Below are 13,535 nucleotides of genomic sequence, written 5' to 3'. Positions count from 1 at the left end.
TTACATGGTATTAAAAGTTTTCCAGGCACTGTGTACATATATATACATATATATATATATATATATATATATATATATATATATATATATATTATTAGGACCTAACCCTAGTACAGTTATGCTTAGGCTTTATAAATAATGCATGATTCAAGAAACTACTGATGGAACACTTGTTGATAGAGCGCAATTACATTTTTTAACAGAATACATAAAGAATTGACTTGTTGACTCCATGGTTGATTATGACTGTGGGAACTTCTTTATACTTATTACTCAGATTCAGGGGTATAGTTTCAAGTAACTAGAACCCAAAGGAATACTTGTATCAGGGCTCCTAACCTACCATATCCCATTTACAATATTTATGTCTCCTTTGTGGATCTTGAGTTGCCAAAGGCAATAGGGTCCTGATACATCTACTACATCTGCATTTCCTATTGCTATACTTCAGATAATTTTAACAAGTTTGACACACACAGATGTCAGTGTAGTACATCATTTTATTGAGGTTATTTTGGGAATAATTTTTAACGGCACTGACCTAATAAATAGCACTCCTCTTATAAACCCTGGTAACAACAAAGTAAAATTCTTGGTTAAGGAGAAAAATCAATTGGAATCAGCCATTGCAGCCAGATGTTTTAATAGATATGGATTTGCTGTACTATAGTTTATAGCTTGTAATGTCAGAGCTTAAGGACTTGCACTTAGAGAATACATAGTGAGACCCTTGCCATTCAATACTGTTCTGTGCAAACACCAAAAAATTGGGAAAATGGACACATCATTATTTGTTGTCTATTCACAAATACCTCATCTACTCAAGTCATGATTACAGATGAGCAGATCTTTTGAAATTCTAATTTGTCAGCTTTGGCAGAATTTTCCCAAAATTTCAATACTGAGTTCCTCGTAATTGTTCAGAAGATACATGTAGGGGAGAAAGAGAGAGAATCTTGTTGACCATAAGAGCTTACACTCTGTAGGAGAGAGAGAGAACCCTGCTCAAAATAAGAGCTTACAATTTTCAGGAGAGCAGAAGATTAAGCGAAAGAGAGAGGATCTTGCTGACCACAAAAGCTTACACATGACAGGAAAAAGAGATTTACCCAGTGACTCAACCATACTAACTGTGCTCCATTGATAACTACTGATTTGTGATGGCCCAGGTACTGAAGACCACTGTACAATGTAAGAAAATCCGCTAGTTGTCATAATTGCATTATGGGGAAGCCCCTGCAGCTACGCAAAAAGAAAAAATAAATTTAGCCTATTTTCTGATGCTTCAACAGTGTGAAAAGTTGTGTCAAGCAAGGTTTTTTTTTCAACCAAGAATCGAATTTCAAAGTCTTTGAATGTGTGTAAAATTGCTAATTTCAAGAAACTCGACTCACACTTGATTCTCTGCAAATCAATTTACTCATCTCTACCAAGGATACAACTAGTACAATAAAATGCAATCAGTGCAATAAAAAGTGAAGATCAGATCAAAGTCGGAGGTGTGCAACCCTTCTTTTTTCTTTCTTTTAACAAAGCTAAAGAGACTGTTAAAGTTGTCAGGTCATTCTCTTCTATTTTTGTAGTTTGTAAATGCATGTTTTGTGCATTTTATATTTGTGCATCTGTATTTTATTTTGTTCTCTTTTTGTGTCTTTGTAAGCACTATACTTTTTATAGCAAAGCTTAAAGAGTAACCGTTGCTTTAATTTTTATATCTTGAATCTATAATACACATGAAAATACGTAACACATAACTTTGTAACATATCTTATTAGAGAAATGTGTTTCTTTCTCTGCCAGAACTGATTATTCATTTTCAAAATTGTCAACTCACGGGTAAGATCTGTATTCAGTGAAGACAGATTTTCCCATTATTGAGAAAGGAGATGATAGTACTGATAATATTCTATGTAGATGGGATAGGGTAGGAGTTGTGTCTCTACCTTTCTAGCTCCACTTTTATCCCTTGAATATAGAATCTTATCAATAGTTTATCTCAGATTTTACCATTGAATTGGCAATCTTGATAATGAAAGATCAGTCCTGGCGGTGAAAGAAGTAGATTTCTCTGTTGAAATATGTTATATACTTTATTTATTTTGTCTGTTATTGGTTTATGACATAAAAATGAATGCAACAATTACACTTTATTATACAACACCTTCTTAAGTGCCAACGTCCACCAAGTAAAATAACAAAAACACATACCCCCAGACCAGTGCTGTGCCAGTAATGTCTGTACTATGTCTTCCAGCATCATGTGACATTGTTATGTCTGTTATGGCTGCAGTCTTTACACTTTGTAAAATGCATAGCCATTCTGAACAGTGTGTTAACAGTTTTGATTGCTGTAGAGGAAAGTGTATTTATTGGCCCAGAATTTGGTAGATGGTGGGAGCAAGTTGAATATCTGAGGTTTGCTCAAACTACAACCTGAGTAGAAAGTATATTGAAAGGTTGAGTGTATGGAAAGAGATTAAAGTAGACTTGGATTAAAATATATCAATCTGTATATGTGATACCTTTAAATAAATATTTATTCTTTGTCTTTGTTACTGATGCAATTTAAGAAATGTTAATATCTTTTATGCGACATAGTTCTGGTTCAACTAAATATCCACGTTAAAATAGCTTTCATTTTTAATACCATGTTAATTTATGACTAGAGCTAAGCAGATCGTTTGAAATGTCAAATTTTGCCCAAAAAATGTATTTATGGAAAAAAGGTTTGCGTAAATCTCAATACTGAAAAACTTCTAAGTGCTTGTGGGGGAGAGAAGATTGAGAACATGGCTGACCATAGGAGCTTACACTATTTGAGAGAAAGAGGACCCTGCTGATGATAAGAGCTTACACACTGCATTAGAGAGAGACTTACACAGTTCAAGAGACGGAAAATGACTGTTCCGTGCAAACTGTGCTCCACTGGGAATTGTGAATCTCAGATCGACCACCCCTGTACAGAGTATGATAATCCTTAAGAAATCATAGCTACAGGGCATTATGGGAAAGATCGATCTTCTCACCTCTATTTATGACTCTTTTGTTTCTGTATGAAACAATGTAAAAATAATTGCCTGCGTTATAACGTTTAGATGAGTGCACACATTTCATTATGTTGGAAAAGGCAAGTATTTTACTGGAATGCTACAAAGATTGTGTAATGTGCTTTTTATAGCACTGAATATTTCTCTTAAGAAGGATTCTTCAGTCTTCTTATAGTTATCAGTAGGAACGTGAAGCAATGCTGAGTTATAGTTGTCTGATCCTTGCAGGACAGAAAGTGTTTGCTCTCCAGCTAGTCTAATAATCAATTCTCTGTACTGAATTTGACAGATTCATTTACTTTAATCCAAGTCTGCTTTAATCCCTGTTTCTTGGAAAGCATGTGTTGATCTCTTGCTTTATAGAAGACCATTTTGCTTCACTGAGCAAGAGCAGTGTTCGGAATAGAACTCATATGCTTTATTCCCAGAGTTCCAAAACCTTTTCTCCTTGCCTATGTGCAAAGTTCATTGTGCTCAGCTGCTATATGTCATATAAAACATGGATATGCTCAGCCAACAAATACAGAGCCTAAGAGAAAAAAGATTATTATAAGTAAATGATAATATAAGCAGGTAAAATAATTCTCTAGGGCTACATTTACATATCCATTTACGTTTTTACATCTGTGAAAAATGTATAAATTTTCTTCCATGCGTCATCCATTTTGCCTGATTATATCTGTGTTATGTTTGTTTCTCATCAGTTTTTAAAAACTAAAGATGGCAAACTGAACTTTTTTCTTCCATTCACTTTTAGAAATGGACCAGTTATCATTAGATGAATCCTTGATAGAACACTGAAGCAAACATTCATCTGTTTTTAACTGCTCCCCAAATATTTGAAAGGCTGAATCTAATTCTTAAAACTAATCAGAATAGACATGATGGGAGTCACATAGATCCATTGTGTGGATAGCTCAATGGAACTCTATGGGTCCATGTGTTGTCCATTTGAAATTGAAGAGCGCACCGATGTATACAATGTACTGTATGTGTGAATGCTGCCTAAGTTTGATGTAGTTGGATCAGAATAGATACTCAGAAATTACATGGATATTACTTACAGTTGATCAGATCGATCCACACATCTTGTTTTTTTAAGAAAAATTTGCCGAATTTTGCGAATTCAAATCTCAAAAGATTCAGTTTGGTAGTGTTACTTAAGTAGTGTTGATGCTTCAGTAGGTTTTTTTAGGTCATTGGGACCCTTTAGAGGCCCACATGACCATTCAGTTGTTTATTATCTGTACTGTGACTTAACTGAATTTATTAAAGGATTGACTAGTAAAATCTAGTTAGGTTTTTACTGATAGGGCTCAGATCAATTAGCAAAATAGGGAATTATTATTTTTTTATGCCTGATGGGGCACTTTTATCTATATTGGATAATGAAGAAGCAGGTTGGATGGCTGAGCACAGCGTTTGGCAGCCTTATTTATATTAACTTTTATTATGGGTTAAATCCAGGAATAAAATAATGGCACCATTTTATTACACCATTTAATGATTACCATTAATAATGGAGTGGAATTTATAAGACTGTTTTTTTTTAACCTATTGCTCGTGCAACAAATTTATTAAGAGGTGTGCAAAATTTCTTAATAAATTTGGTGCTATTTTGGGCTGTCCATGTGTCAGAAAATGACATTTATGCTAGTTTTCAGCTAATGAAGATTTTTGCTGCAATGCTCACCATTTTTTTAGTTCACAGCATAGTAAATCTGTCACATGGCAGTAGACTATGCCTTTTAACGATGTATTGGAATGTTTTAAAATAAGTCCCAAGCTTGGCGCAGAAGGGCAAAAAAGTCACAAAATTAGTCAATAAATTAGTCAAAATTAGTTAACAAAGCCTGATTGGGATATTTTTCAAATCTAGCATATGTGTTTCTTTACATTGCAACTTTGTTTTATGAATTGCTATTATTTGTGTATTGTATCGCTATTTCCCAACACCAGTAATGTTTTCATTTTTTTGCATGAATGAAGCTGGATGAGGGTTTGTTTTTGCATGGAGATCTGACATTTTCATTGAAACTATTTTGGGGTCCATATGATGTTTTGATTGCTTTTTTACTATACTTTTTTAGAGAGGTGTGGTTACTGAAAATACTCATTTCTATTTTTTTATCTTTACTTTTTTTTACTGAGCTGGTTAATTAATTTAATCCTGTGAAAAATCAGATTTTTATGGGCATGGTGATAGCAGATTTGTTTAATTTTTTTCATTTTTTTTTTTAATGTGGAAAAGTGGGTATCTCAAATTTTTAATTTGTTTAGAGACAGATGATGGCTATTTACTATAGTCATCAACTGCTGCATATGGAGCGAACACTGCTCCTTAGCCCCCTCCACACATGATAACCACAGGGCAGGACATATAGTTATGATCATATGCCCCAAGAAATTAATAGTAAATTTAGGTCAATATGTGTTGAATTTATTAAATAAACTTAAGTTTGCACAAAATTTGGAGTTAAGAAACATTGATGTGTTTGCCCTTAAAAAGCTTACACTTAAGATAAAAAGTTACACCAAAGTTAAAGTTACACTAAACAAAATAGTAATTACATTTACTATATATCTCATTTATGTTGTCTTAATTTTTTGTGTCCATTTATTTTCTTGGGGACCCCAAATTTCTTGTAAGATTTGAAGAAATGTTTTTCAATAAAATTTCAGAAACTTATTTTTTAGCGATTTAATTAAAGTTGTTTGAAACCCTAGACAAATTACCCCATTTTAATAAATTGTACCCTTTAGAGTAGTCAAAATAGAACATAGCAAGCTCGAAAATTCTTCAGGAGCTTCACTAGAATCAACATTAAGTGGAAATGAAACTATGAAAAAATCCTTTTTTTACATTGAAATGTTTCAGACTTACTTTTTTCATTATGACAAGGAGAAAAATCACCCCATATATTGTTACCCAATTTCTCTCAAGTGCGGCAATACCCCATATTTGGTCATACCCAGGGTTGGGATTCACCTGGTTCTTACAGATTCGGTGACATCACAGTCGAACCAGCAAAAAACAGTGCCTCAATCTGGTACTGAAGACTCACGCTCAGTGAATCTTCTTATGATTAAAGCCGGCGTTGGTGTCAGTGGCAAGCAGGGAGGCACAGTTATGCATTCTCCTCCTTCCCTCTGTACAAACAGTGAGAAGCTGGAGAGGAGGAGAAAGGAAGAAATGCTGAGGAGTGAGACAGTGAGTCTATCTCCAGAGTCCAGCCCTTCTAATTCTAACATCCAGCTTTCCCATAATCAGATTAAGATTGAGGGGGGTGGAGGTGAAGAAGGAGGGCCAGGAAGGTAGAAGAGTAAAAGGAGAAGAAAATGAGAAGGCTTAGGAGGTAACGGGAGAGAGAGGGGAAACAAAACTGGTTGTCCCTTCCTTGCTCCCCTCTTTTTCCTCTGTTTTGTCTGGCTGTGGTACTAGCAATGCATGCAGGCTACATCACTGCATGGTTACATTTAGAAGTCTTTCTCTATTTGGTAGCAGTTTAGGATGACCTAGGCTATGAGCTAAACAGAAAATATATATATATTAATGTTTGGGGGAAAATGGAATGAAAAGCCAAAGCAATAGCAGGATTGGTAGGCAGGGTGAAAGGGGCGGGCTTATGACTTGGATATAAAGAGTTGGTAGGGAGGACTTTTTCTGTCTGCCATTTTACTGACTTTTAGGCTAGGACATTTACAATATCTCAGAAATAAGGTGAGCAAGGGTTCATATGATGTTTTGATTGCTTTTTACTGTATTTTTTTTAGGGAGGTGTGGTGACTGAAAAAAACTTATTTCTGGTGTTTATTTTATCTTTACATTTTTTCCACACCACCAAAGAAGCCCTGCGTAGCCTCAGTATATACCTAATACACCACTACATGGTGTATTGCCAGACTTTTTGTTAACATAGCTGCCCCTAGTACTGAAGGTCCAGACTACCTATTTTCCATGATTTGCCTCTCTCTTCATTCACTCATCAAGCACTGCCTAAGATATGTCTATTCACCAGCCATGTGCCCAATATAATCACCATATAAAACCCCTATCCACCACTCCTGGTTCTGGCCTTTCTTGGTTCTTATTAACACCATTGAAATGCCTTAAGTGATCTTGGTAGTACCTCCTGACCCACCATATGGACCCCCTTACTCTCCATTTTTGGTGCCTCCTGACCCACCTCACGCCAGGTGTCAGGAAAATATTCATGTCAGGGACATATTAACAGAATATTAGCCCCTTCTCCCATGCCCTCTCCTGTAGTGTTTGTCCAGAGATGACAATTATACAGTGTCCTACTGCAAATTATCACCACTTGTTAGCACCGAGCAGTCCCATTTTCCACAGCACAAGAGTCCCAATTAGCACACACCTGAGAAATAGTTTATGCAAACAAGGCCAGCCAAGGAGTGTTATAACTTCGTTATGAAGCAAGCATCTTGTCTCTGAAAGATGCAGGAGGTAATTAAAATGCAGGCTTGCACTAATTTGCGTGTAACCGTGAGGCTGATTCCCAAGCCTCAAAGGGAAATTTGCAGACGAACTGACTCCGATATGAACTAAGAAATATTATGAGTTCCATACGTCCGACAGTAACGGGACCCATATGTGTAGTGACCAAATTAGCCCAGGAATGTATAAGTAGTTTTCCAGGGCTGTTGGCAAAATCAGGGAGCTGTAGCGCAAAAACACCAGAATAGCAGACTGCAGCTATGTGATGTGTGGTCTCTAAATAAAGATAAAATCATAAGGGAAAAAATAGCATAGTTATTGTATGTACTCATGGACAGTACAGAAGCACTCATTGCTAGGGGGGAATAAGAATTATAAGCAATGGGTCCTGTTCAATAACAGCATAATCCGACTGGGGAGCCCCTCCTCCACCTATATTGAATCTTATCCGCGATCGTATCGTGTAAGTTATCTTCTTTCATCCTGTGTATTTTATGTAACTGCGTATGTATTTTAATGTCTCCTTTGTAGCATCCTTGTATATATTTTTCCTAAACACTGCCTCCCTTCAGGATAAAATATAAAATTTAATAGTCCTGCTTCTTTTGTTCTGTAATTGTTCCCTTCCCCGAAGCCATATACGCTACCAAAACGCAGGCGTCCGGCCTGGCCTGTATTATATTTCAAACTCGGCCGGTGGTGGCAGAGAGTAATAAAAATTGGGCTATCGTGAAGCTGACCGTGACCATATGGAGGGTGTTAATCACGGATTCCAGGCTTTGGTACCCAGGGTGTTACGCCATACGCTCACTGGTCGCTTACCGATAACTAGGTAGAGAGTAGTCTGGATCGCGTGCTCGCGACTACAGATGAAATACGGACAGCATGACGGCACGGTGAGATATTGCGTGATCTCCCCAGTGTCGTCTCGCCTGTGTGTTGGAAATCCTGACACCAGGCGTCACTGAACCTCACATTTGGGGCTAGCATGAGGTGGATCAGGGGGCACCAAAGTGAGTGGGGGAACACATAACATGGACTAGAAGGCATCAAAAAGTTATTTGAGGGCCGATATAAGATAGCACTAACAAGGTTAATTGAGGGCTTGAGGAGGAACCAAAAATTTTCATTGAGGGCAGCATGTTATAGCTGAGAGATTGAAAATGGTCAGCATGCAGTGGGTCAAAAGACAAGAGAAAGAGTCAATTAAGGTCAGAATGCAATGGGTCAGGAGTCCTAACTGACCTTTTGCCAAGCCTTGCTGGCCTATATTGATGCCTCTTCCACCAACAATTAGAATGCCTTAGGTAACCCTGGAGCCTTGTCAGCAACCATGTGCCTCTTTGGTGGTGTCGCCTCCCATATTAAATGCCTTTGTATTCCTAGCGATGCCTCTCTAAGAGGGCTATTTTATATTACACGATTATATTGTTATATATTGTTGAGGATTGTAAAAGAAATTTGCAAAAAGGGGAATGATTGTTCTAAAAAATTCCAAACAAGAATCACCCATTGCGCTCTCTGCATCTACAGAAGCACTGCTTTGGTGATCTGCTCTGTTGTAAATATCATTACTGAACAACCCTTTTCAATGCCTCTAATGTGTCTAATTAAAAATAAAATGTTACTTACCTCCTTAGTACTCCACTGCAAGTGCTGTGTGCACAGCAATCTTGTAACATTTTTGTTTTGTGAGTTCTGTAGCATATCAGCATCCACTGATGGGCTGAAGCACTTGGAGCAATGCTTGGCTGGGTGGTAGTTATGCTTTTTTTTTACACTAGACATATTAGGGACATTGAAAAGGGGTGTCCAAGGGTGTAAAACCTTTTTAGCTATATGTGATGTCATACTGACTGCTTCAGTCAACCACTGGCTTCTGTGGTTTCTTGCACATATTTTGCCTGAGGCTGCTGAAGCTAAGAATGGGGGCAGCAGACAGTTGAAGTGACAGATGGACAGGAGATCATCCTTTCCAAATTGAGCAGGATTCCTTTAGTACTAATTTTCAAATATTGTAGAAAAACCCTTCAATACTGTACACCATGCTGAAAAGTGACAGTTTGATTGGAACAACATGTAATTGACAGAAGTCAATGAGACTATCAATGAAAGTAAAAGTAGAGTAAAGAAGATAAAGTGCCTTTACTGTTAGTTACCGTTACTTGTATTTTGAGAAACGAAAGCATGAAAAGGACTGTGGCTAGCAACATTTTGTCAAATCTGAGTAGAATTCAATTTGATTTGAATAAATTTGTCTATTTCTAGTTGATATATCCACAGAGTGTATCTGTTATTGCAACTAAAAGTATACAGCAGCTGCAAAATGAAGTAACTTGTCATAATACTGTGTTTGGTCATATCTACAGTTGAGGTGATTATTTGACATTCAAATTCACAAGCTTTGCAGAATTTTCTCAGGAAATTTTAATTGCATTGAATTTGCTTTCTAATTAACTGGAAAATATGTTTAAAACACTCTAACTTCTAGGAGTTTATTTTACCTCTTTTGAGACATTTCATGTAGGTGCAAACACAACATCATTATTGTTCCTGTGTCTTTAACCTATTTTGCTAAGGGAAAATGGATGGCAACCAGTGGAAACCAACTGAAGTACAGTATTTAGATGTTGTGTATGCATCTAAGATTGGAATACTACAACAAAGAATTGTGCAAAACAAAGTAAAATGATATATTATTTTACTTAGTGAGGTAGACAGTTGAGTTTATATTTACGGATTATGAAATTTTACTTTGGGCTTTCAGAAAAAAATTTGGCTTGCCTTTCTCACAATGCAGGAAGCATATTTTCTGTGACACACAAGCCTTGGTTTCAGGATTTTGGTTTAGTTGCAAAACTAACACCGAGAGGTTTAATACTGTCCTTCACTGTAGTGTGTGAACATTAAAAAATGCTTTAATTAATGTGCTATTACTGTAATATTTCTCAGATAAATCAATTCACTATCAAACTAAGTGATTATAAAGGTACAGCATGTCCCAATATCACTTGAATCTTTGGATTATTATTTAAAAAATTAGATTACTAGTCGTCTTTTCAATGTTATTCAGCACTGACAAAGTACACTACCATCATATTTGGTTATATATTTACTGCTTTTTATATTCCTATGTGGAATGATCTGTGCTCTCTAATCTACTATTCTATTCAATACTATACTAAGTCAAAAATGTCATTGCTTGGCCGGCCTACACCTCTTATCCTAGCTGTAATAGTCCACAATAATTGGCTAGATTAGATCATGCAATTTTATGGTTAATGGGCATTATAGGGAAGCCAGTTGTACCTTTTATCATTAGTCCTTTAATTAATGAGTCTTCGGCAGTGCGTGGAATTGTTTGCAGGCAATTTTTTTGTGATCTTCAGGGAGTGTTTGAATTTGCAGAATCCTGAAAATTTCACTAAATTTGACTCAAAGTCAATCCTTCGCAAATTGATTTGGTGATCTCTAATCATGTTTATATGACAAAAGATGACTAGTATTAATCCACATGCATAAACATATGGAATAATAATATTTTTGAACATTATACTTCAATTCAGCAGTAGAGATGAGCGGTGTTCGACTTGAACTGTTTGTCAATCTCAAATTCGAGCTGTTTTGGGCGGTGTTCGAGCCGTTCGGCGAACACGAACGATTTGAAAAAAATTCAGCTGTTCGAGGTTATGTTCGATAACTGTTCGTGCACCAAAATCATAACTGGATTTTTTCTCAGTAATGATGAAAATTAATGTTAATAGGCAGTTTGAGTGTACAGCGGGGTGGGTGGAGGGGCAGGGGATGGATCTCTGCAGGAATAATGAAGATCTCCATTTTTTTTTTCTCTTTCCTGCATTTACAGTGGGGAGGTGCAATCTGTCAGCCTATCAGCAGCGCACATATGGAGTGAAGTGCTTTTTTTCACACAAGCAAGGGCATGTGTCATTGGCAGTGTATGTCACATGTTCTTGCCCTATAAGACCCAGCCATTTTCCCCGTTTCCACCATTTTCTCACTGCTGCAGCTGCTTGTTAGACGGCACCGCTGTTGCTGTGTGCGCTATACCTTGTTAATTTCAAGCCAATTTTCGCACAAATCTACAGATAGCTTGGGAGTAGGGAATAGTTGTGATTGCAGTTCTTTTAAGGACTAGGTTACAGCATTTCCTACGACTTTTATCAGGCAGGTCTGTGCTCTTAAATAGATAGGTTGGGAGTAAAGACTAATTGTAATTGCAGTCCTTTTCAGGACTAAGTTAGATCAGTTCCTATCAGTTTTTGCCAGGCAGGTTTGTGCCAGTGCTGTGTAAGTTTTATTCACAGCATTTGGCTAAATCTAGCAAAGCTAATCCTTTTTGGCCTATTGCAGAGTGTGTTAGTCAGTGGAGTAGCCTATCTGTGTTGCAAGCTACACCAGCTGGGTATAGAATACCAATTTTTTTACTGCACCTAGTGAAGTAAAACCTTTTGGGCATAGCATCATTCTATTAGTCCATCGATACTGACCTCCATCAGTTTGCAAATTGAATATAATTTTTTTCTGCATCTAGCTCTGAAAAAATATTTGACCTTCTAGCAGTGTGTGGGACTTGTTGTATTAGTCCATCTATACTGACCTCCATCAGGTTGCAAATTCAAAATAATTTTTATCTGCATCTAGCTCTGAAACAATATTTGGCCTTCTAGCAGTGTGGGGGACTTGTTCTATTAGTCCATCTTTACTGACCTCCATCAGGTTGCAAATTCAAAATAATTTTTTGTCTGCATCTAGCTCTGAAAAAATATTTGGCCTTCTAGCAGTGTGTGGAACTTGTTCTATTAGTCCATCTATACTGACCTCCATCAGTTTGCAAATTGAATATAATTTTTTTCTGCATCTAGCTCTGAAAAAATATTTGGCCTTCTAGCAGTGTTTGGGACTTGTTCTATTAGTCCATCTATACTGACCTCCATCAGGTTGCAAATTAAAAATAATTTTTATCTGCATCTAGCTCTAGCTCTGAAAAAATATTTGGCCTTCTAGAAGTGTGTGGGACTTGTTCTATTAGTCCATCTATACTGACCTCCATCAGGTTGCAAATTAAAAATAATTTTTAACTGCATCTAGCTCTGAAAAAATATTTGCCTTCTAGCAGTGTGTGGGACTTGTTCTATTAGTCCATCTTTGCTGACCTCCATCAGGTTGCAAATTAAAAATAATTTTTATCCGCATCTAGCTCTGAAAAAATATTTGGCCTTCTAGCAGTGTGTGGGACTAGTTCCATTAGTCCATCTATACTGATCACCATCAGGTTGCAAATTAAAAATATTTTTTATCTGCATCAAGCTCTGAAAAAATATTTGGCCTTCTAGCAGTGTGTGGTACTTGTTCTATTAGTCCATCTATACTGACCTCCATCAGGTTGCAAATTCAAAATAATTTTTTGTCTGCATCTAGCTCTGAAAAAATATTTGGCCTTCTAGCAGTGTGTGGGACTTGTTCTATTAGTCCATCTAAACTGACCTCCATCTGGTTGCAAATTCAAAATAACTTTTTGTCTGCATCTAGCTCTGAAAAAATATTTGGCCTTCTAGCAGTGTTTGGGACTTGTTCTATTAGTCCATCTATACTGACCTCCATCAGGTTGCAAATTAAAAATAATTTTTATCTGCATCTAGCTCTAGCTCTGAAAAAATATTTGGCCTTCTAGCAGTGTGTGGGACTTGTTCTATTAGTCCATCTATACTGACCTCCATCAGGTTGCAGATTAAAAATAATTTTTAACTGCATCTAGCTCTGAAAAAATATTTGCCTTCTAGCAGTGTGTGGGACTTGTTCTATTAGTCCATCTATACTGACCTCCATCAGGTTGCAAATTCAAAATAATTTTTTGTCTGCATCTAGCTCTGAAAAAATATTTGGCCTTCTAGCAGTGTGTGGGACTTGTTCTATTAGTCCATCTAAACTGACCTCCATCTGGTTGCAAATTCAAAATAACTTTTTGTCTGCATCTAGCTCTGAAAAAATATTTGGCCTTCTAGCAGTGT

Source organism: Phyllobates terribilis, unplaced genomic scaffold (genome assembly GCF_046119375.1).
Source record: "Phyllobates terribilis strain yellow unplaced genomic scaffold, ASM4611937v1 Scaffold_2__4_contigs__length_985480577, whole genome shotgun sequence".
Lineage (NCBI taxonomy): Eukaryota > Metazoa > Chordata > Amphibia > Anura > Dendrobatidae > Phyllobates > Phyllobates terribilis.
Note: the sequence above shows the minus strand (reverse complement) of the source record.